Below are 20,699 nucleotides of genomic sequence, written 5' to 3'. Positions count from 1 at the left end.
CCTCGACAGCCATGAAACTGAGACAAATAAGATCACAGGATCTTAAAGTGATCTGTTAAAGCAGATGAAGCAAACACTTCAATGTATGAGGGCACTGAAGCAAACTGGAAGACACGACCAAAACACAAATCCTGTTACTCAAATCAACAGGTGCAGAGTACAGCAGAAGAGCGTGGGAGGTTGTTTCTGCTGTTGGTTTGCCAAATTTAAATGGAAGACTGAAAATAAAAATGCTTACAGTATGTTGTCGAGGGTTAAGATTGCGGGGTGACAATAAAACCCTGGCAGATGTATTGTTAACCCTCTCTTCCCCCCACTCCCCACTTTTTGCCCCTCCCTCTCCCCCCCTTCCCACTCAGGACAGGTGACCAGGAGGGAAAGAAGGACAGAGAGAAGAGAGTTGGAAAAATTAACAATGTTTTACTAATGATACTAATAAGAATAGAGAAAATAATACAAAATATACAAAACCAATCTCGAAAGTCTCAGCAACTGCAGAGCCGGCAACCAAAGTCCTGGATTGGACTCTGCAGCCAACCGGAGCTGGATTCAGTCTGTCACTAGGCCTCAGTTCACAGGGATGACTAGCAAGTTCCTCTCCTAATGTCAGCCATAAGGAAAAAGGGAAAAGGGACAAGATCCTCGTGATCTCGCACTTTTATATGAAGTATTCACGTGAATGGAATGTTATACACAGTTGGTCAGTTTCTCGGTCAGTTTCTCAGTTACTTGTTTCTCATCACCCCTCTCGCGAGATGTCCATCCATGCTTATCAATAAGTTTGCATTCCATTGCTAGGTTTACCAAAACATGTGTCTGGTTCTTCAGGAAAATGCAGTTAATATGAAGGCTTTAGCTGACAGGCAAAATTCACTGAAAGAGAAACTTGTTTTTAACAAAACCAGGACATATGTCTATTATTGTCAAACCCCATTTCAATAATGTTAGTTGTTCATAGTCCAAAAGATGAAACTCATTTGAATTAGTAAGGGTGACAGGTCAGTTTTCAAAAAGCCTGGCTGTGACAATTATATCCACAAAACTGCAGAGGGCTGACCACCAGCAGAGGGAGGGTAAGGCAAGTATACAGGCTGGAAAGTCAAGTATGAGTCAACTCTTGCAGACAAAGATTTGAGCCAGGCTAGGGTTTAGATAGCATCCAGGACAGGGAGCACAGACCTCAGTTCAGACTCTCAACCTGCACAGTGCATGCTGCCCATCAACCAGGACTCAAGAAAGCTAGAGAAAACTCCCTCTTTGTTTTGTTTGGTTTTTTTTTTAACCTGGACAGTAAACAACTTCTTGCTCATCAGCAGACTTTGCATTCAGCACTAAAGAGGACACTGCAATACAAGAACGGAATAAGCACAGCTTGCTTGGGCAAGTAATCCACCACACAGCGACAGCCAAAGAGTACAGTGAGGATAGAAAGGGAAATAAAAATAAATCAGCAAGCTGTTTCAGTGGAAAGCTATTTCAGGAGAATAAGATAAAGAATACATTTTTAACTGGGATACCCTACAGTCTCATCATCATTAAGATCTCATTCAAGGGAAGCAGCACAGGAGGAACAAGACAAGGAACAGGCAATTGCAGTTACTGAATGTGGCACAACCTAAAGCTACAAGAAGTTAAGGCTGCATTCTTGAAGAACTGGCCTTCCTTCTGCCTGGCTCTGGAGTTGCTTCCCACAGCAGCTGTGAAGCTGTTCCTACCTATGAGCTCCAGAGCTGCAGGAGTGAACACGTAAATGTCAGCCCCTTTGCTGCACGTTATGAAAGCTCTGGAAACAAGACAAACTAACTCCAACTAAGGATTATTTATACTCCAGTCTCAGTGTACATTTTATCTTTTTAATATACCAGTCTCCAGGAAGCTGATAATTTACCAGTACATAAAAACATCATTATCATCAACGAAAGATGTCTTCAGATGTTGTTATTATTTGGTCCAAACCAAGGCTGACTTAACACAGGAGGCGCCTGATCTGTGACATGTCTGCAGACAGCCATCCCTTTTCTTCTGCTTATTAAGGTTTTACAGCTGACAAAAGCTAAACTGAGCAAGTGCAAAAATAGAGTATGTCCATGACTCTAAAACTCAAAAAAAAATAGACTGCAGAATGGTAATCTTTTCTGCCTTCATGGGGAAAAGCCAGAGTCATAATAAGCTGAATGAATTTAGGTAATCATAACCTCATTAAGCTGTTCATCTCTGTGGCAGAGCATCCCAGGCTTCACAGCTAACATTTCACTATGTGAATGGGTAGAAACATTCGCTCACATAAGCTGGTTAAAAGTGATTCAGTCCAGATGTCCAAATGGCTTAGAAGTCTTTGTTGTGAGATGTTTGAAAAACAACAAAAAAAGACAAACACAAATACATGACCGAGTTCCTGTCCAGCAGACGTGCAAGGCCTGGAGTTTAACAAGACTATTTTTGGTGGCACATATTGCTAAACTTGTTCATGTACAATAAGGGCAGTTACACAACATTCAGTTCTTATTCAAATGAAAGGTGACCATGAGATACAATCTGGGCTGTGAAAGACCTGCCTGTCAGGGTTCCCTTGCCCCTGTACAGCACTGCTGCACCTCTCAGCAACAAGTAGATAGAGCACAGAAATGACATACGAAAAATGCTGCCAATCCCAAGGGTCTTGGAAAGCACCCGATACACCATGGGGTCGGGGTAAGTGTTCCACTTGAAGCCTTGATACAGACCATCAGGTTTGATAAAGGTGTAAGAGGATAAGTCAAAAAAGTATTGAGATAACTAAGGCCAGAATTGTATTTATAGTGGTTCTGCTCACATAATTCTATCAAAATAATAGTACCATCCAGATCCTCTTAGTACCACACAGTTCTGGAGAACACACACAAAAAAATAGTATTTTAAAAGAAAGTATCATAGACATACAAAACTTAACATAATCATAGAATCACAGAATCATAGAATCATTTCAGTTGGAAGTGACCCTCAGGGTCAGAGTCCAACCATAAACAGAAGTCAGGATGAGAATAATGTAGTGAACAACTCAGAACATGGCCAGTACCACATCAGTAATTCATCCTTCCAAATACAAGGTCATTTTCTTCTCTCATTGTGTGATGTATTGATTCTAATTAAGTACAAATTTTCCTGCAGCGATAGTGGTTAATATGATGTCTGGTTCAGACAGTTTCCTCAACACATGTGTACACTACGAATTCACCCTAAAAATGCAACTTGGGGAAAAAAAACATGAACTTGCTCTAACACACAAACACGTAAACATGCACATACAAACTCCTGCACAACTATCACACGGAAGTATTTGCTTCAGTATGGTGAACCAAATCGATCCACAACCACTTTCATAAATAAAGGCATTCCCCTCACTCAGTGATGTCGAACAAACAACACGTCTCAATGTCACTGTCCCAGATTACCTGCCAGAGGCATCTTAACAGACTACAGAGCTGAAACCAGACAAGCAGCTCAGTCAGAGCCCAGGTCTTTGCCACGATATACCAACAGACAAGCCTCTACACAGGTGTTCAGACCTACCAGCAGCAGACTCACCAGTACTCTTCTGCTAATAAGACAGGCTAATACCTAATTTGTAATAAAGGGGCAAAAGAATGAATATGCAATAATCAATACTGATAAAATTTATAATTTCAGCAGGATACTGCCTTCCCTGCTGTCAGGTCTATTGCTTCCAAATTTATTTTTTAAAATAACAAATTAAAGGAAACACACAACTCTGAAAGGACTTTAGCAGGTACAGAATTTTTTCCACATCTCTGATTCCTCATCTACAAGAACAAAAGCCAGCTTCAATTTCTCCTCCTTAAATCTATTCCCATCTTTAAAGCCTAACAGACATTATTCTGCTTTTTAGTAGGCTATTAAGTCACAAAAGAAAGATATCATAACTTAAGAATATTTGCCTTGACCCAAACCTCAGAAATTTGGCTTTTAACTTTGGGGGTGGAAGGGTAGAGAAGACATTGAACATAAAGTACCTAAATACAGCTTAGGTCCAAGCAAAGGAAAAAAAAAAACAACATATAAATAAAAAAATCTCTCACACTGTCCATGCTTAACTTTGATCCACACAGAAATACTGAAATTCTGAGCAACCAGACTCTTTATATGCTTCTGCCAGAAGTCTTTGTGTTTTACAGGAAGAAAGCTACCTTATGTATACCACTTGTCCTTCACTAGGCATTTATAACTACATTTAGTTATAAATGTAGCTTCCCTCAGTGTTCTCCAGAAAAGGCAGCAAAAAAGCAAAAGAAACCAGAAGATTTTGTGGCAAAGAACAGAACTATATGAAATGTTCAGGGTTGAGGAGCAAAAAAGCAAAGCAGCTAGCAGAGCTTCCCAAGATTTAAGTCATGTGCAGGAAGTTTAACTACTAAATCTTCAGTTTTTTGCTTTAATTCAAGCCTATCAGTTTAGAGAACAGAGACTCTCTTGCACCTATTGTTTGAAGGTACATGGACCAATTGTTTTAAATAAAATTGTTGTGCAAATATTCCTGCTACCTGCCACACGTTCAGGATGGCAGTGTAAAAGCAGTTGCTCTAGCCAATTTTCACCCAAAAGCAGCAACTGCTCTCCTTGCTCCTAAAGAGAATTTAATGAAGCCATCTGCTCGTGGCTGAGACTATTCTAAAAACAGGCTGCATTCTTCATGCTTCCTTTTACAGTTCAAAGCCTGGCTAGCATCCCAAGCTACAACCTTTGCAAAAAGCAAAGCAAGAAGCAAAAAGAAACATCACTGAAAACATTTTGCTCTTATGTACATTCAAATGCTTCAGTGTCAGCATATATCATACGCAGGTATCTTATTATTGACAATATTTTGGCAATATTTGTATTTTAAAGAAACACAATAGAATAGTAATTTGCAATGTGCATATGAAACTGAATCTTGCAACGCTTGTTTTTAAGTATTTGAATATGTTATTTGGTAAAGTAAACAAATGTCAAATGAAGGAAGCTATCTAACTGATCCATATTTTTAAATTACCTCAGTGCTACAGCCTCATATAAGCACAACCAAGAAATGAAGGACTTATGTTCATCTAGTTTCCAAAATCTCTATCCAACCCCTCTGCAAAACACCAACCAGGAGACAGACATTTAAAACAACTGCTGTACAGGCTATGGGAAAGGGCTCTCATGCAACTTACCTGCCACACACCTGTGATGACCAGTTCCAGCTGTCCAGATATTACCTGCAATACAGGGATGTACAGGATCAGGGTACTGAAGAGGTACACCCAGGTGAGAACAAACCCTGAGCACAGGTAGTTCTCCTACGTTAAGCTACTGCTTTTACACAGAGCACAGATACATAACATGTATTGACTTTTAACACTTCCATACTTTCATCTTCCCATCTGTTAGCACCCCTCCGGCAGCAGACTTAAAACGCGATTTTTCAAGGAGATATATTGCAGCACAGGATTAACTTCTGCTGCACCTGGCAGTATAAATAAGTACAAGTGTGCTTTTCCAACTGAAAAAATACACCTTTTACTCACAATGCAAGTTCAAAAAGGTAAAAACCTGTCCCATTGTGTTTCCAAGACGACTCTGAAATTAATAGTGCTGTAAGTCATCTAGGAACAGAAAATACATTCATCACAGCACCAAGTACAATGGAGCCTTCAATTTTGCCTGGGGCTTCCTGATCACTTTCCAACACAATTAATTGTTGTGTTCAGTTACAAACAACACATCACCAAAAAAATACACAAAAACACCCCATGAAGGGCATAAAGAAACCAGAGAGAACTTTATCTGTAGGGCAGCAGAGCCTACAGGCACCAACCAAGAACAAGAGCCTGAATACACAACACGCATGTTTTGGGTTACATTTTTTCCACAGCAAAACTTTCTGGGAGGCAAGGAACAAAAAATTGGAAGAATCTCTCTTCTAAACTCTTTTTTTTTAATGGTAGTTTTGAAAAGGCATAGTTTCTCAGCAGGAGTCACACCTAACATACTAAGACTACATATACAAAATTTCAGTAATCATCTGGTGCCCAGGACAGTTATGGCAGTAGCACAAGACAGGCAAAAACTAGAGTAAACCTGCTGTAAAAATTTCAGCAAAATTCCACACCAAAACTTGAGTGTGAACAGTTGCTCTGCTCTTGCAGCACTGAGTGACAAAATCCCAGTTCTGTGCTCACACTTCAGAACATTTTGTCAAATAGCTGCTTCTTCACAGAGCCAAGCCTCTTGGAGCATGAAGAAAACCAAACAATGATCTCAATTTACATTTTTTTTTCTCCCAGATTTCTCAGTAATAAAAAACAGTCCTTGGCTTGTATTTATTAAAAAGGTGTGCCTTTCAATTTTGGCCTTTCCACATCCACAGAGCAATGAAAGCAAGGCTGTCATTTTTAGATTTCATAGAAGGGAGAAGCAAAGCAGAAACGGTACTGCAGTGACTAAGACATCTTTTCCCCCTGCCCCCCCAGCACCGGGATTCTCCAAAAGCAAGCGTGCTGCTACTGTCACAGACATAGCTAACTCATCTGAAATAATGTCTCTGACACACACAGCTCCTAAACTAGGCCAAAGCTACCAAAGAGACTTTGTAAGCTCAAAACTCAACTTCTACGAGAAGTCGGTTCTCCCTATTGCAAACAGTGCCATTTCCTCATTCTGCACATTAAATGTCTGAAACAAGAGGTTTGAAAAACAAAGCAGAAAGCACCAACAGGGTGCCATGGATGTTGAAGATGCACAGCATCACCTGTTCCAAGCAGCAAGACCATCCCAAAAATCAGAGGGAAATGGTCTAAGTAGAGTGTTTGCTACACACAAACGTGCAGCTCTCTTCCTCTGCAGTAACCTAAGAAATCGTGTTCTGATAGCAAAAGCTTTACCTACTGACCTGCTTCAGCCTCACCCTCTATGCGGTAAGGCACATCTGTCAGACAGACAGCAGGATGGGCCTTGCTGCAGATCATCAGGACACCAGAACTGTGGATACATCCAGCACGCTGTGCCCTCCATTTCCGTGACAGTCCCTAAACACTCTTGGTTTCAGGACAGACAACAGGCAGTCAAAAACACATACCTCGTCATTGTGCCAAACAGAAGCAAGATATGTTCCCATCAAAGGTGCCATGGAAGTCTGTGCTTACTTAGCTAATTACTGCTGGCTACTTAGCAAATTACTGCTCAAACAGCACCTTCATTAAACTCCTCTTCCTCTCCTCACATAGAAAGGAAATTCCCAGCATCATCCCCTGTCACATACTGTGCCAGTGTCAGCTACATGGGGAAAAAATATGGCTTTCTCTACAAACACAGCAGAAAGAGTGCTGCCCGCCACACACCTCCTTTCTAACCAGGGACCCTAGCTAAAAGGATTAAGGCAGGAACCCATACTGCTATTTCTTTTAGCCATACTCATACCTGACACGTTCTGGGATATATAAAACCAAGTTATTATAAAAACAGATATTCCAGGCTAGTGTTAGAATCACATCTGCATACGCAAATTCCTCCCCTCCCTTGCTGTCTGATCAGTGTTATTTATCAAGGATTAAATAGTTTGTAAACTACCAACTGCTTGAAGTTTGCTCAGTCAGAAAAACCCCAAAGCTCTCTTGTTCAATGTGTGTCAGGCAGGAGAGCGAAGAGAATTTGAATAAATATTAACAGAGTATTAATGGAAATGCAGAGACTTGCCAGCAGCAGACACAATCACCTTTCCATCTCCACAACCAGGGACAGAGTGTCATCACCCGAGGGACCAAAAGAACAGGACCAGGTATACAAGCAGAAAAATTCATAGGAGACTGTATACAGTCACCAGGCCGATAGTGCTTCGAATGACATTTCAACAGCAGAAACTACATAACTTAGATGCTAGTACGAGAGATGTAGAAAACTACATGTGTGCAGGGTTTTTTTTTTCCCTTGTTCTTAGAGACAAATGAAAATAGTAAATTTAAAGTTTTATGTTGGTTTAAGAAATTTATCCAACTGAAAAACTAAGCCATCTGCTGTTGTGGGGAGAAACGAGGTTGTGGTGTATCATTTTTCAGCCAGATTAGTTTCTGAATGTAGCCACTGTACAGCCAGACAAGTTTTAATGCTAGTGTGGGGAAACAAGTAAGAACTCATTTAACTGCAGATTTTCAAGAAAAATATTCTCTATTTCCTTCACTGTGCAGAACTACAGTTTTGGAAAGCGTTAAGGTTTTGACTGAAATTCTGCCAACCAGAGAAAAGAGATTGGAAGCTACCAGAGTAGTTGCTGCCATAGAACAAAGCATCTTTAATGCGTTCCTCACAAGATGGGGTTTCCATTGATCCACCAGACTCTTTAATTTGTACTTGCATAAGGGTACCTTTTCAGTCTCCTATATATAATTTTCCTTCTGGCACTTGCACAAGAAACTTGACATGAACTCTGAAGCATGTCTCTTCAGCTCACAGCACACATGGGGTTAATCAGCTCCCAGGGCGCTCTTGCTAAGCAAGTGAGAAAGTGCTGCCAAACACCAACTTATTTTATTTGAACTCTGTGTAAACTTGTGTTTGAGCTCCAGGGAAGGTGAGAAGCATACAGAAAGGCTGGACTACGCAGGCTCTGCAAGTCCCATGCTAATGCCAGAGGACTGAATAAACACGAGTGCAAATGCAGGAGCTGTGCTTCTGTGACACACAGGTAGGAGTTTACTTCAAAAACACCAACCTGAGCATCACTGAAACACACTCGTCACCCACAGCTAAAAGGCTTCTGATCTACAACAGTATCGACAACACATCAAAGCCTGTACCACAGATGTACTAAAAAGCAGAAGATCTGGAGTTCAGACAGCAACACTTTAACACAGATCATGCCATATCTGCTCTCTTCCCATTCCAGACCTTGTTCCAGTCCCTTAAGCAGACAGACAGCGCGGGCTTTAGGTGCCTCCAAAGCCTGTCTCTGCAGCAGTGCACAGGGGATTCCCAGACTCTGTTACTCCATTCCCACCTCCACTCTCAACACGAGCTGCTCACAAAGGATTACAAACCATTGAACAGCAGGTCTCCCCACAGACCCCTTCAGTTCCCATACTGGTGAAGGCTAGCAGCCTGTGGCAGAGACCTACTGCTTCAAAATGGACAGCAGCAGGACCCAAAAACGACCATTGAAGAGAAAGGGATATAAGTCTCCTGAGATGAAGGCTGTTTACTTACTTCTGTTTGTCTTCCAACTTCACCGACTTTGGAATGCTAAAAGCCATTTGAGTGCTGTAAGATGGAGCAGATAAACCCCTGAACCACAAGTCTACAAGTACAATTTCTACCACAAGTCGGTTTTGCTACTTGGATATCACCATGAGAAATATTAACAAGCACTGTTCGCATGTTTAAACTTTACTTGCCACATGTCGAAGACCAAGAACGTACCATACAGGATGATTTACAAAACCAAGGCAATTGGTATGGCAAACACACAAATGATCTGCATTATAATTACGCAACTCTCACAGCCCTCACCTTGATGCAACTTGAGGGAGGAAGTACAGAGTGCAAGAACAAACAAAAATCTATCTGAAAAACACAATTCCTTGAAGAAAAAAAAATAAACTATTTTGAAACAAACTAATGTTTAATCCACTACTTCCATCTCAGTCACACAAAGCTAGGCTGGTATTCTCATCAGAAGATCCTAAAAGCAAAGCTGCTAAAGACACAGGTAGTGAAATGTGTAATCAATGAACAGTGGTGGACTGACCAAGACGTGTGGTACAGCCACAGCAGCTGCAGACGACAGAAGGCACTGCTTCCTACCCAAAGCCGTAGTCAGGAAAGCTTAGAGCTGCCAAAGAAAAAGTTAACATACAACTTAAGATCTTCACACACAGGCATTTCATTAACCTTTACTTTTCATGCTACGCACCTCTGAGTAACGGATACGTGATACTTCATTTCAAAAGGTATGTCTACCTCACTACAAATGTACACCATCAGGGGTTCCCAAAGGCAAACACTACAGTCATTAACTCAATTTAGGTGGGGTATTACCATCTTGAGAAGCAGAAACAGGAGGTCCGTGATTAAAAGCCCGTCTAAGGGTAGAGAGCACTCATTCACTTCCCTGTCACAAGAGCTGGAAGTTAAGCCTGTCACTCAAAAGGGGAGCTTGAGAGCAGAGAGATCATCATTCACAGCTTCTGGCATAAGTCCAACTTTTCTGCCTATCAGTGGATTTCTGATGTTGCAATTCATAACACTAGTCCAAAAGGTTTCTAAGGCAGAGGACTAAATATTCCTGTAGGTTAGTGTATCACTGAGCGACGGGCCTGCTAGCACAGTTCAAATGAACAAACTGTACTAACATTTCCACTGTACTAACAGACTTTCCATTAATTAAAGCTGACGGTTCTTTGCCCATCAGGCAACAGTGCATTCAGAAGCCATCACATAATGAAACCATTGTTAGTCTTTTCTTTACATATTCAACTGCAGAACAAAAGGTGATGGTTGTACAGTCAACAAGGACTTGAACTTCTGCAGGTGACATTGCTTCTCAACAACAAACTCACCAGAAAAAAATAATATCTTGCACTGAAAGATGAGGTGAAAACCTTAGAAGAAGAAAAAAAAAAGCTTTCTATTATATTTTTTTACTGAATAACACCCTTTTAAAAGCATTGTCAGTTTTTTAAGTTCGACATCATACCACTTAGCTACTATCATCAGGAAAGATGGCACAAAATGCCTCCCAAGGAAGGACAGTTTACCCTCCTTCCCTCCTCCCACATTGTCACATTTAGTGTTCTTTCGCAAGCTCTCAAACATATGAATAAAATACGACATTTTGACATTTTAATATGAGACAAATGTCTCAAGAAATGAGATATCCACTCCTTCCGAAACACTAGTGATACAACAGTTATTATGTAACAAAAAATAGACATCACAACAAGTTGCAAAACACCAGAAGGAGAAGGTTCCTTGTGTAAAGAAACGTATGAGGGATTTCAGACTTGTGGTGGTGTTCCATGAATTTGTGCAACACATTTATAAACAAAAATCAATTCATACTTATATCAACACTGATTCTAAACCCTGAAGTTTTATCAACCACACTATCAAACAGCAATTACCGCTGCCATAACATGGGGACCAACTCAAAAGAGCAAAAGAAATACTTTCATCCCACTTTTCCTGAGAAAACCAAAACAGATCAAAGAACCTCCAAAACAATGAGCAAAGAAATGAGCAAAGAAAGAAATCTCTGAAGAAAAATAAATAACAGGGTAAGACAAGTAAAGGGCCTCTAATGATAGTGATTTATTCTATCACAGACTGTTAGTGTCAGTTTATGTAATGAGCCCACATGGTTTAGGAATTCACGTGGGGAGAAAATGTTTTCCAGTTAGCAATATGGATCTAGGCTGGCTGATGGCAAGTGCCTGTTAAGTGGGGAAAATGACAGATGAAGACTTTAAACAAAGGCTTAAAATTCATTATGCTTTGTGACCCTAAGTTTATGGAGGTGTGCTTTAATGCTGTCTTCAAAATAAACCAGAAGAAGTCAGAAGAATAGATGTAAGCCGTAATTCTCTCAAGTACCTCTCTCTCACTTTCCAAACATATCTGCTTCTAAATTAGAGTACAGATAAAATGACGTACAAAGCTGAAACAGAGGTAGGTAACACAACAGCCATGAATTAGAGGAGAAGAAACCTGTAACCAATGAAACAAAGACACAAAAGGACGATTATCCCTGTAAAGCATTTGCAGGATGGAAAATACAGATGGAAGAAACACGCAGCTATAGAGCCAAAACCCACCACTGAAAAATCAGCTTGCCCTCCTGAGCAGTCTCTAAATTCCTCCACAAGTCAGCTGAAGTGAAAATCTGTTCTTAGCAAAGGAGACAGTCCCTAGCCCATAGCCCCCAGCAGAGGTAGAATCCATCACCGATTTTCTGTTACATAAGGGTGGTTTTCTTACTGGTCTGAAATGCCTGCCTTCAGCTTTCAAATATCAGGGTCCTACGTACCTGACCCTGAGGAGTCACCCTGAGCTTTCGTTTGTGTCCTTGGCAGTGGCTTTTAAATCTGTTTTTTTGAGACAGTCAGATAATGGCTGTCCAAGACCTCATCTTCCCAAAGGAAACAAGTTCAGAGCCAAAAGTTGTGATTCAGACCAGCAGCCTCCAGTGCTGTCAGTACTGGGCTGCTCCGATGTCAAGCAATTTAGGTAACTCTAGAATAACTGAAAGTAAGAAGCCTCCAGCAAGCATTTACTCTCCAGAATCTGTAAGACACAGATGCTCTTGGGGCCTAAGTAAGTCCACATCTTGAGTTTTTTGTTTGTTTGTTCTGTTGGCTTTTGTTGTTGGTTTGGGGTTTTTTGTGTTTTGTTGTTGTTGTTACTGTGGTGGTGTTGTTTGGGGTTTTTTTGTGGGTTTGTTTTGTTTGTTTTTGGTGGTAGTTTTTATCCCCCTTTCTCATTAAGTAATGTAACTTTTGACAGAGCAGCACAGAAAGAGCACTCCTAAGGTAGGAAGCAAAAAGTAAGTTCTAGGGCACTTCTGTTTAAGTACTGCCATGGGACAAGCTACTGAGACAGTTACAACAGATTTTTCTCATGACACAACTTTGACCATACCATGACTATACACACTTCTCTTCAAGCTGAGTCCAATCCTCATGTTGCTAAAAGACAAACAAAAAGTCCTTCATCCTCCTATTCCCATCATTTACAACATATACAAAAGTTTCCAAGAGGAAGGGAAGCAAATGGGATCAAGAAAAACAAAAATTAAGTCTTCTGACTCATTTCCTTCTTCCCTTTTCATCCATTACAAGCCAAACCTCTTGCCTTCATCACTCAGCAGAAATCACTCTGCTTAATTATCACCTGCACTTACCTTCTTCAGGCAGCACAAATCCCAGCACCTTCCTCTCAGCTGAGCTGAGGGTGTTGTGTTTTCCCGGTTTCGGGGACCACTTTTGTTTAGAATATGGCTTATTTAAGAAGTAACTGATGTCATCTCAGTTCAGTACTCCAGTGGCACAGGAAGGCAGAGGTCACAGGGATTTAAGGTAGCAGCTACCATGTCTGCTTTAGAAAACTCCTCAGTAATGCAGGTTAAAATATCTACTAAAAAAAAACAGGCTGCAGAACCCAAAGGATTTCAGGGAAGAGCTCAGCAACACCAAAATGCAAAAAGCAGAAATAAAATCCTACACAATACTGTATTGTAGGAGAGCCCAGCAAATTGCAGAAACCTAATGGTCCAGATGGCACAAGTTAGCATTCAGAAAAAAAAATCAGTTTGGACAAAGAATACTCCCAAACAACACAGAAGAAAACCTTATTAATGGCATCGTTACCCAAAAGCGACAGAGCCCAGCTCTCATGACAGGTCTTGTCATCAGCTGCTACCACATCCGACTCCTCCAAGAAGACATCTTACTTGTTAACCTGCTTTTTGATGCCATGTTAGATGAATCCTGTTTCTACAGACACTAAGAGGTGATTCACAGCTCCTCACCAAGGGCAGACAGGCCACCAAAGCTGTTGTGAGGGACACAGTCCCACCTCCCTGGGCCAAGCCCTGCGCCAGAGGTTTTGGTTCGCTCTCCCTCCTCTGTGCTGGATCACAGGCCAGCCTGGATCCACATTCTCACAAGCCACCACGTCAGCTGCTTGCTACACAAGTCAAACCACGTCACGCAACACCCTTCCCCCCAAAAACACAGGGAGGGGGAAAGATGGAGTTCCCATCTCCCAGAGGCTCCGGGGCTCCTCCCTCTGGCAGCCAGCAGGAGCTGGGAAGGAGCAGAGGGGCGTGCGGACACACAACTCACCGAGCCGGCACTCAAGACAGAAAACACCATGTCACGTAAAAACTTGTTAAGAGGCATAAATTACCAGAAACAGAAGCGATTTCTGTAGCGGTGCCAAAAGGAGCTGCAGCAGCATTGCACCTCTCTCAATCATTAACCAAGGGGGAAGGAAAAACAACATGCTTCCCGCCCATCAGTCAAATCAGATCAGAGAGGGTCTTGCCAGCCCCGTTCAGCTCCATCAGCCCCTCACAAAGGCCAGAGCTCTGTGGCAGGGAGACAGAGCTGTGGGGGCACAGCTCTCCTGTCATACCACCCGCAAGCAGGGAAGGGCCACTCTTCTCGAGTGGCCATTCCTCCTTGTCCCTCAATGACGGTGAGAAGGGCACAGAGGACACAGAGGCCAGCCCTGCTGCCACTGGGCTGACTTCACTATGTCTAAATCCACACACTTGCAAGGAGGGACAAAAAATTAGCATCGCGATACCAAAAAGTCATCACTGTCAAATGCAAGACAGTTAAGTAACTACTGCAACAACCAGGGTCTCTATGCAACAGACATTAAAATACCTTGCAGAAGAAGGAAGGAGGTCTGCAGCAATTATCTATCATTGATTTAGGCACAGTATCAGACAGTTTTATAATTTGAAAAAAATGGCTTTCTTCAATATTAAACCATGCAACTGATTTATTGGACCCTTAAACGACATCTTAACCATACTGAATACATTAACTCAGTGTGTTTCACATTAAGGATCAGCTTTCTTTTCTTAAGAGACACAAAGACAGCTCTTCCCAGTTCACATTTTATACCGCCAAACTCCTGCCTTTCACCTAGAATCTGACTAACAAACACATTTTTAACTAAGAATAAAAAAAAAAAAAAAAAAAAAAAAAAAAAAACAACCACCAAAAACCAACCACACAAAAAAACACCAAACATAAAAAATAAGGTTAAAAAACCCCAACTGTTACCCAGTTCCGGCTTTGAAGAAACCCAGCTGATCTACACTCTCTTCTGACCCGTGAACACATAACACTATGCACCTTATAAAAGGAGGAGGTACATTCCCCATTCCAAAACCTTATTCCACAAACATACTATTTGAAATAAAACCAGTCCAAAGAATACAAAGACAACAAATTAGAAGATTAAAGTGCTAGATAAACATATTCAAGTACATTTTGTTCTTCAGGCACTCTTCAACACAGATGCCTATAGCATCCTTTCCTTCAGGAAGATTATTACAAAGAAGAAGCTGTACACCATTCTGTTCCTATTTGATACAGTAAGGTTTCTGTATACCTAAAAATAAGCACATCAAACCAAGGAGTAAATTAAGACCCTCATAATTAAACCGCTGTGGTTTCTAACACATTTTTCTTAGAATTTTTCCACTATCCAAAAGCACCCAATGCTCTCAAATAAATAGAGCATGATTGGTCTTACTTATGTACTACATGAAAAGTATATCAATCCACATAAAGTAAAAATTATAGTAATACAAAAACTTCTGCTTTTAGCCTACTTACTTAGTAAGTAGTCCAGCACTAAGTCAACTAGACCAACAAATTTCATGGCAACTGTCACATAAGGGTGAGCTAAAGCAAGATAGTTTTGTAGCAAACCACTGCCTACTGTCTGCAAAGTCATTACCGAATGACTATTCCCTATTAAAATCAGCAACTTCCTCAACATAATTAAAAAGAATATAGGCTGGAAGCAGCATATTAAATCTTGGGGAAACTACTTAAGCAGTGAAAAAGCACCACCCGCCAACAAGAACACAAACACAGAATACGCACCCAAGCTCACTGGTAGTAAAGCGATTAATCGCAGGGAGCTGGTCAGTGTTTGAAAGCATACCCAAAAGCCTACAGACCAGATTACAACATCTTTGCCCACCTTATGGAAAGCTCTCCTCTATGACAAAAGCCCATTTTTAAAACAAGACAGCCTCCAGAACAAAATGCCACCTACAGAGAGCAAACCAGAGGGTGAAAATCTGTGCCTGAACAAACAAGATCGATTGCTAACCTGAAATGAAAATCAGAGAGAAAACAAAATACACAGCCTGCTCTAAGAAACTGTCAGCAAAAGACATTAGGGTGCTGGATGCTGCTATTAAATGGAGCCGTAACAGAAGCCAAGGAGCAGAGATCACCAAGCCATGAGGCAGAGACACTGGCATGAAAGGAAGAAGACATTGTGCAACGGGTTTCCTACACACCGTCCTCTGCAATTCCATCCTAAAACGTGGGGGGAGAGAACAGAACCTGACAACGTGTCATCACAGAGACCACAATCTCTTGCTTCAAGGTGAGGTGGGGAATTAAAATAATTTTCTCCTTTGGTGGCTACCAAGGAACATGACCTACAATTCCACACTAGATAACAACCAAAATAAAGCCAGTGTTTATGAAATATTTTTATCAGCTGAAAGAAACTGTCACTTCAGTCAAGTCGGATTCACCCCTAATTTTTTTATGTCCATTTGCATGCCCCAGCTCACCACAGCGCAGATCACATCGCGGTTTCACCAAGATTCCTCTTGCTGGCAAAACCAGCTGAAACAGTTCCTGCCCCCATCAGCAGGACCACTCCATCGCTTGTGGGGCTGCACTATCAGCAGCGACGTGGCACAGCCGAGCAGCTACACCACTGCTTCCCAAGGGGCTGCATGTGAGCAAGGAGAGGGAGTGGGAACTGGCAAAAGAAATTTAGGCTGGCTTTCTTGGCACACGCAATGACAGTGGCACGCCAACACTGAGAAGCACAGGCCTCCATTAATGTGATGACTACCTGAATCATGTAGAACACCACCACTGCTGCACCCTAGTCAGTCTAAAGAGCAAGCAGAGACATTAAATATATGCATGTGTGTTCACAATAAAACAGTTTCATTGTGTGATTTTCCAGCTACATTCAAACAATACATATAATCATGGTGGAGAAAAGACCAACTCTGTTTTTGCCCATGATAAACTCACAGGTAAGCCTACGCTTGGAACAACTACACTATCCTTCCAGTAAGGGCTTGTGTTCATGCTTCACAAGCCTTAAGCCACACTGACATCTGACTTAGCCCAGAGGAGGAGAGCAGACACCCACACATCCCTAATGACAGTGACAGGCCATGTGTCCAAGCCACAGTGTATTCTCCCTACCCTGGCAGCACCACCATGCCTAAGCCCAGGTTAGCTCCTCACAAGGTCTTTCTCAGAAGCATGCAGCACCTATGTGCCCTGAGAGCCTCTAATGTGAATAGTTAGCCCAAAGCTCAGGGTCCTTCATTACATGATGGTCAGTCCACCCCGAGCTGCAGGCATTCCTGTACGTCCCAATGCACAGCGGGGTAGCAACTACACTGGGCTCAGCCTGGCCTTTCTGCTTGTGGTGCAGTACTCCTATAAATTATCAATATAGCGGTAACACTGTAAAAACCTGCACCTTTTCTCACAGGTTTTTGTGTACACGTAACTAGTATGCACTAAGAGTCACACCAAGGCAAAGGGCACACTTCTTGCTCTAGTTAAGGTGAAATGTCTGAGTACTACTGGCAGTTCAGAAACCATCATCATACTTGAGTAATCTTTGCAAACAAAAAAAGCATCGTAACGTAGACTGTCTGGGTACACACTGCTAATAAAGATGAAGGACAAAAAAGGCCACAAAACCAAGAGAGGTTCAAATGCCTGCTTTGGAGAGAAACCTTGGTTCAACATAGAGATTGCAAAATAAGGTACATGTTGGTTGGTTGTTTGGGGGTTTTTTATGGGGGGGAGGGAGGTGTTGTTTTGTTTTGTTCTGTTAGGGTTTTTTTTGTTTGTTTGTTTGTTTTTTTGTTTAAGTACCATGAGATCCTATACCTCTACCTCAATTTGTAATTAGGACTCTCTCAGTAACATGTGCACAGGATTATAGATTTCCCCCCCTTAAAATCAAGTTTCAAGTTTGTGGACCAGATCCAAAGAGCTGGTTTCTATGCATTCCTGAGGGAGAAAGGGCTATAGAAAAGCCTTTTATTTCTGCACGTATTTCCCAGAAGACCTAACTAATGCAAAAGGAAACGTATCAGGCTTCTTCAATGGGGGGAGGGCGGGAAGGGATTAACACGTTTCATGGGCAGAGTGTGTGCAAGTGGGGAGGGGCAAGCACTTCAGCGTGAGCAATTAAATGCAATTCTTTTGTAAACCTTACGATAAGATAGTGAAAATACCCTTTTCAACAGAAAACCCTACTCAAGGGTGCCTACCCTTGACTAAACATCAAGGTAAATTGCGCTGAAAAACAGACTGTACATCACTAAAAGCTACTGTGAAGGGGGACACTTGAGGCTGAAACATGCATCTAATGAGAATCGCCCCTTAAGCAGGTCAGCATCATGAAGTTAAGAGCATAAAGTCAGCATCACCTGCTAGCAATGGTTTCCTCCTCCTAAACTGATTTTATATATACTCCTCTGCAAAGCTTTCAAGAACTAACCAAGGTTGGTTCCAGATTCAGAAACACACTCTAAGATAAGATCTATTTTAAAAAAAAAAGTAATCACTAACAGAGGAACTGTTCCCTATACTACGATAATCATAGAAAAACTAAATGAAAGGTTGTGGCTCCACAATTAGGACTTTTATTGCTGGGTGTACTTCACTGCAAAGCAAACCAACAGGCAATGCACCAAGCTCATTTTGCACCACTTCACATCTTCGGGGACCCTAATCCTGACTCGAGCCACCACATACGCTTGCCAGCTGCAGTGTGCTGCCTATCACAGGTCAACTGCCGCTCTCTTTGGAGCTTGGTTGTCTTTAAAACACCTCCTTCCCCCTTGCTAGCAAAAGTAAGACTTAAATCAGACATGGGCTGAGTGCAGAAGGTACACATTGCTTTCATTTTCACAGCAAGGAGAGGCAGCAGAGCATGCTGCTCCAGCTCACAGGTTAGTATACACTTACCAACATACAATTAATTGAACAAGAAGCTTGAATCAAGTTTTGCTGCACTTGCTGGTTCAGAAATTCCTACTCCACCTGTATGTAAACACTGTTTTCGTGTTTAATATAGCATGTAACTACTACAGCTCTTGATTCACACTAAGTTAAACCAAATTCATTCCCAGAGTTATTTGGCATTAATATTAGTTATGTGGTGAGCCACTCAGCATTGTATTTAAAACATTTCATGAGTCAGAGACAAAACAAACAAACACAAACAACGCACACAAACACCACCAACAACCACTAAGATTTATTACTGATTTTGCTCAGTCATTTATTCTTTCCTATAATCTCATTTTACAGTATTTGAAGACTTCCAGCTTTGCAACACTATATTCTGGAATTTTAACACTGCAAACAATAGACATTTATACACTTCTCTGAACACAGAGATCAATGCTTCCAAACAGTAAACCATTTGCTTAAGGAAAAAAAAACAGCTTATTACAGCCTAAGCAACATGCAAGCAACTTGGAGCTTTTTAAGTTTATAGGAGAAGGTGATATTGAATACCATGGTCTTTCATTTAATGAAGTACTGAAATGATTCAGCTCTACAGCACAGATTTTTCTCATTATGACTCTCTGCCCAATCCATTACCAAACTGGAAGCTAAAGCCAAGCATCAGTACATACACGCTTTGGAAACAAAATGTCTAGTCATTATAGAGCAAAACTCCACTCAGTCACCTATCGGAAATTTATTTTGAAAAAAAAATCTTTTCAATTTCTCCTTAGTTGTATACACAACTTTGAAAATTCCCACCTAGATCTCAAAAAGTCTCCTTCACAAAGCCACACTCCTCTAAATCTGCTCTTATTTGCTATGAAATAATTTCAATCCAAGTTCTACATCAACCCTGTATATTCTCCCTCAGCCTTGCATGGCTTCATTACAAGTGTTCTTTCTGCATATCTTTGCATATTTAATGAGAGACAGTTTGTTCTAATGCAAAGGAAGTGTCTCAGTACACATCTACTTCATATGGTATGTTTACATTTTGCTACACCATTTACTTCTCAGTTTCTAGATAACCTCTAGCATAGTCCAGGGGCAATTCATAAACAGCAATTCTAATGCAATATAAATTATTATGCAACATGAGTACACTGACAGAACTTCAGCTGAAGATAATGCAAAGGGAACTCCCCAAATTGCACATGATAATTAAGAACCTTTATGAGAAATTCCATGTGGAGAAAAATCTTATCATAGGCCACAAAAGCGATAGACTGTAAAATCAAATTAATGGGAAGGTAGATTTCAGCCTCAAGACACTGTGTTCTACATTCATGTCAGACCTCAGGAAACTTTCTCGTAAAACTTGACACAGGATCTGAAACCATCTGGGATGGTCTGGAGCAAAAGGAGAGCAGCTGTATGTGGTGTTTTGCCGACAGCAGCAATGTGACTTGCAGGTACTGTGCATTTCTGCCCAAATTACCATTCAACCAAAGCATCTGCACTGCCACTGTTACTACTCTGATGAAGACACACAGGCTGAAGGATTACTGAAAATACACTAGCAGAACCCACTGCTCTGGAAACCATCCGCCAGACTGAAGCCAACAGTATGTGCCAGGACAACGTAACAATCTTTCTTCCACTGCGAGTCTGTCCACCTCCACAATACTACAAATTCTCAAGCAGAGCGGGACTGCTGATCTTGAGCCCGATGTAGAAGTGCTACTCCTGACGTACAGTTAAACATTATCCTCAGGAGCCCTGTGAGCCTCAAGCCTTATGGGCACAGGTAGTCCCTTCAGGAAATAATTAATCCCCATCACCTTCAAAGTTGCACAAAACCTGATCAGTTGGCACTGAGCTCAAGCAGCCACCCTGTTCCATCCTTGATGACTTCCTGAAATACCTCGT

At 41.4% G+C, this 20,699-nt stretch overlaps 1 protein-coding gene across 13 annotated transcripts in view; it reads right to left on the bottom strand.

Annotated features, from left to right (window-relative positions):
* SEMA4D (semaphorin 4D) overlaps positions 1-20,699 on the bottom strand; it is a 97,380-nt gene that overhangs the window by 56,352 nt on the left and 20,329 nt on the right. For 9 of the 13 annotated variants that reach the window (XR_010468914.1, XM_065045771.1, XM_065045769.1 and 6 more), the window contains one exon: positions 5,190-5,234. The exons of the other annotated variants lie outside the window; for them this stretch is intronic. The gene's annotated coding sequence lies outside the window, so the exon portion shown is untranslated. The remainder of the gene's footprint in view (positions 1-5,189; positions 5,235-20,699) is intronic. 13 annotated transcript variants of the gene reach the window in all.

This window comes from Columba livia, chromosome Z (genome assembly GCF_036013475.1).
Source record: "Columba livia isolate bColLiv1 breed racing homer chromosome Z, bColLiv1.pat.W.v2, whole genome shotgun sequence".
NCBI classification, from domain to species: Eukaryota; Metazoa; Chordata; class Aves; order Columbiformes; family Columbidae; genus Columba; species Columba livia.
The sequence above is the reverse complement of the archived record's forward strand: the minus strand, read 5'-3'. Positions and strand labels throughout refer to the sequence as shown.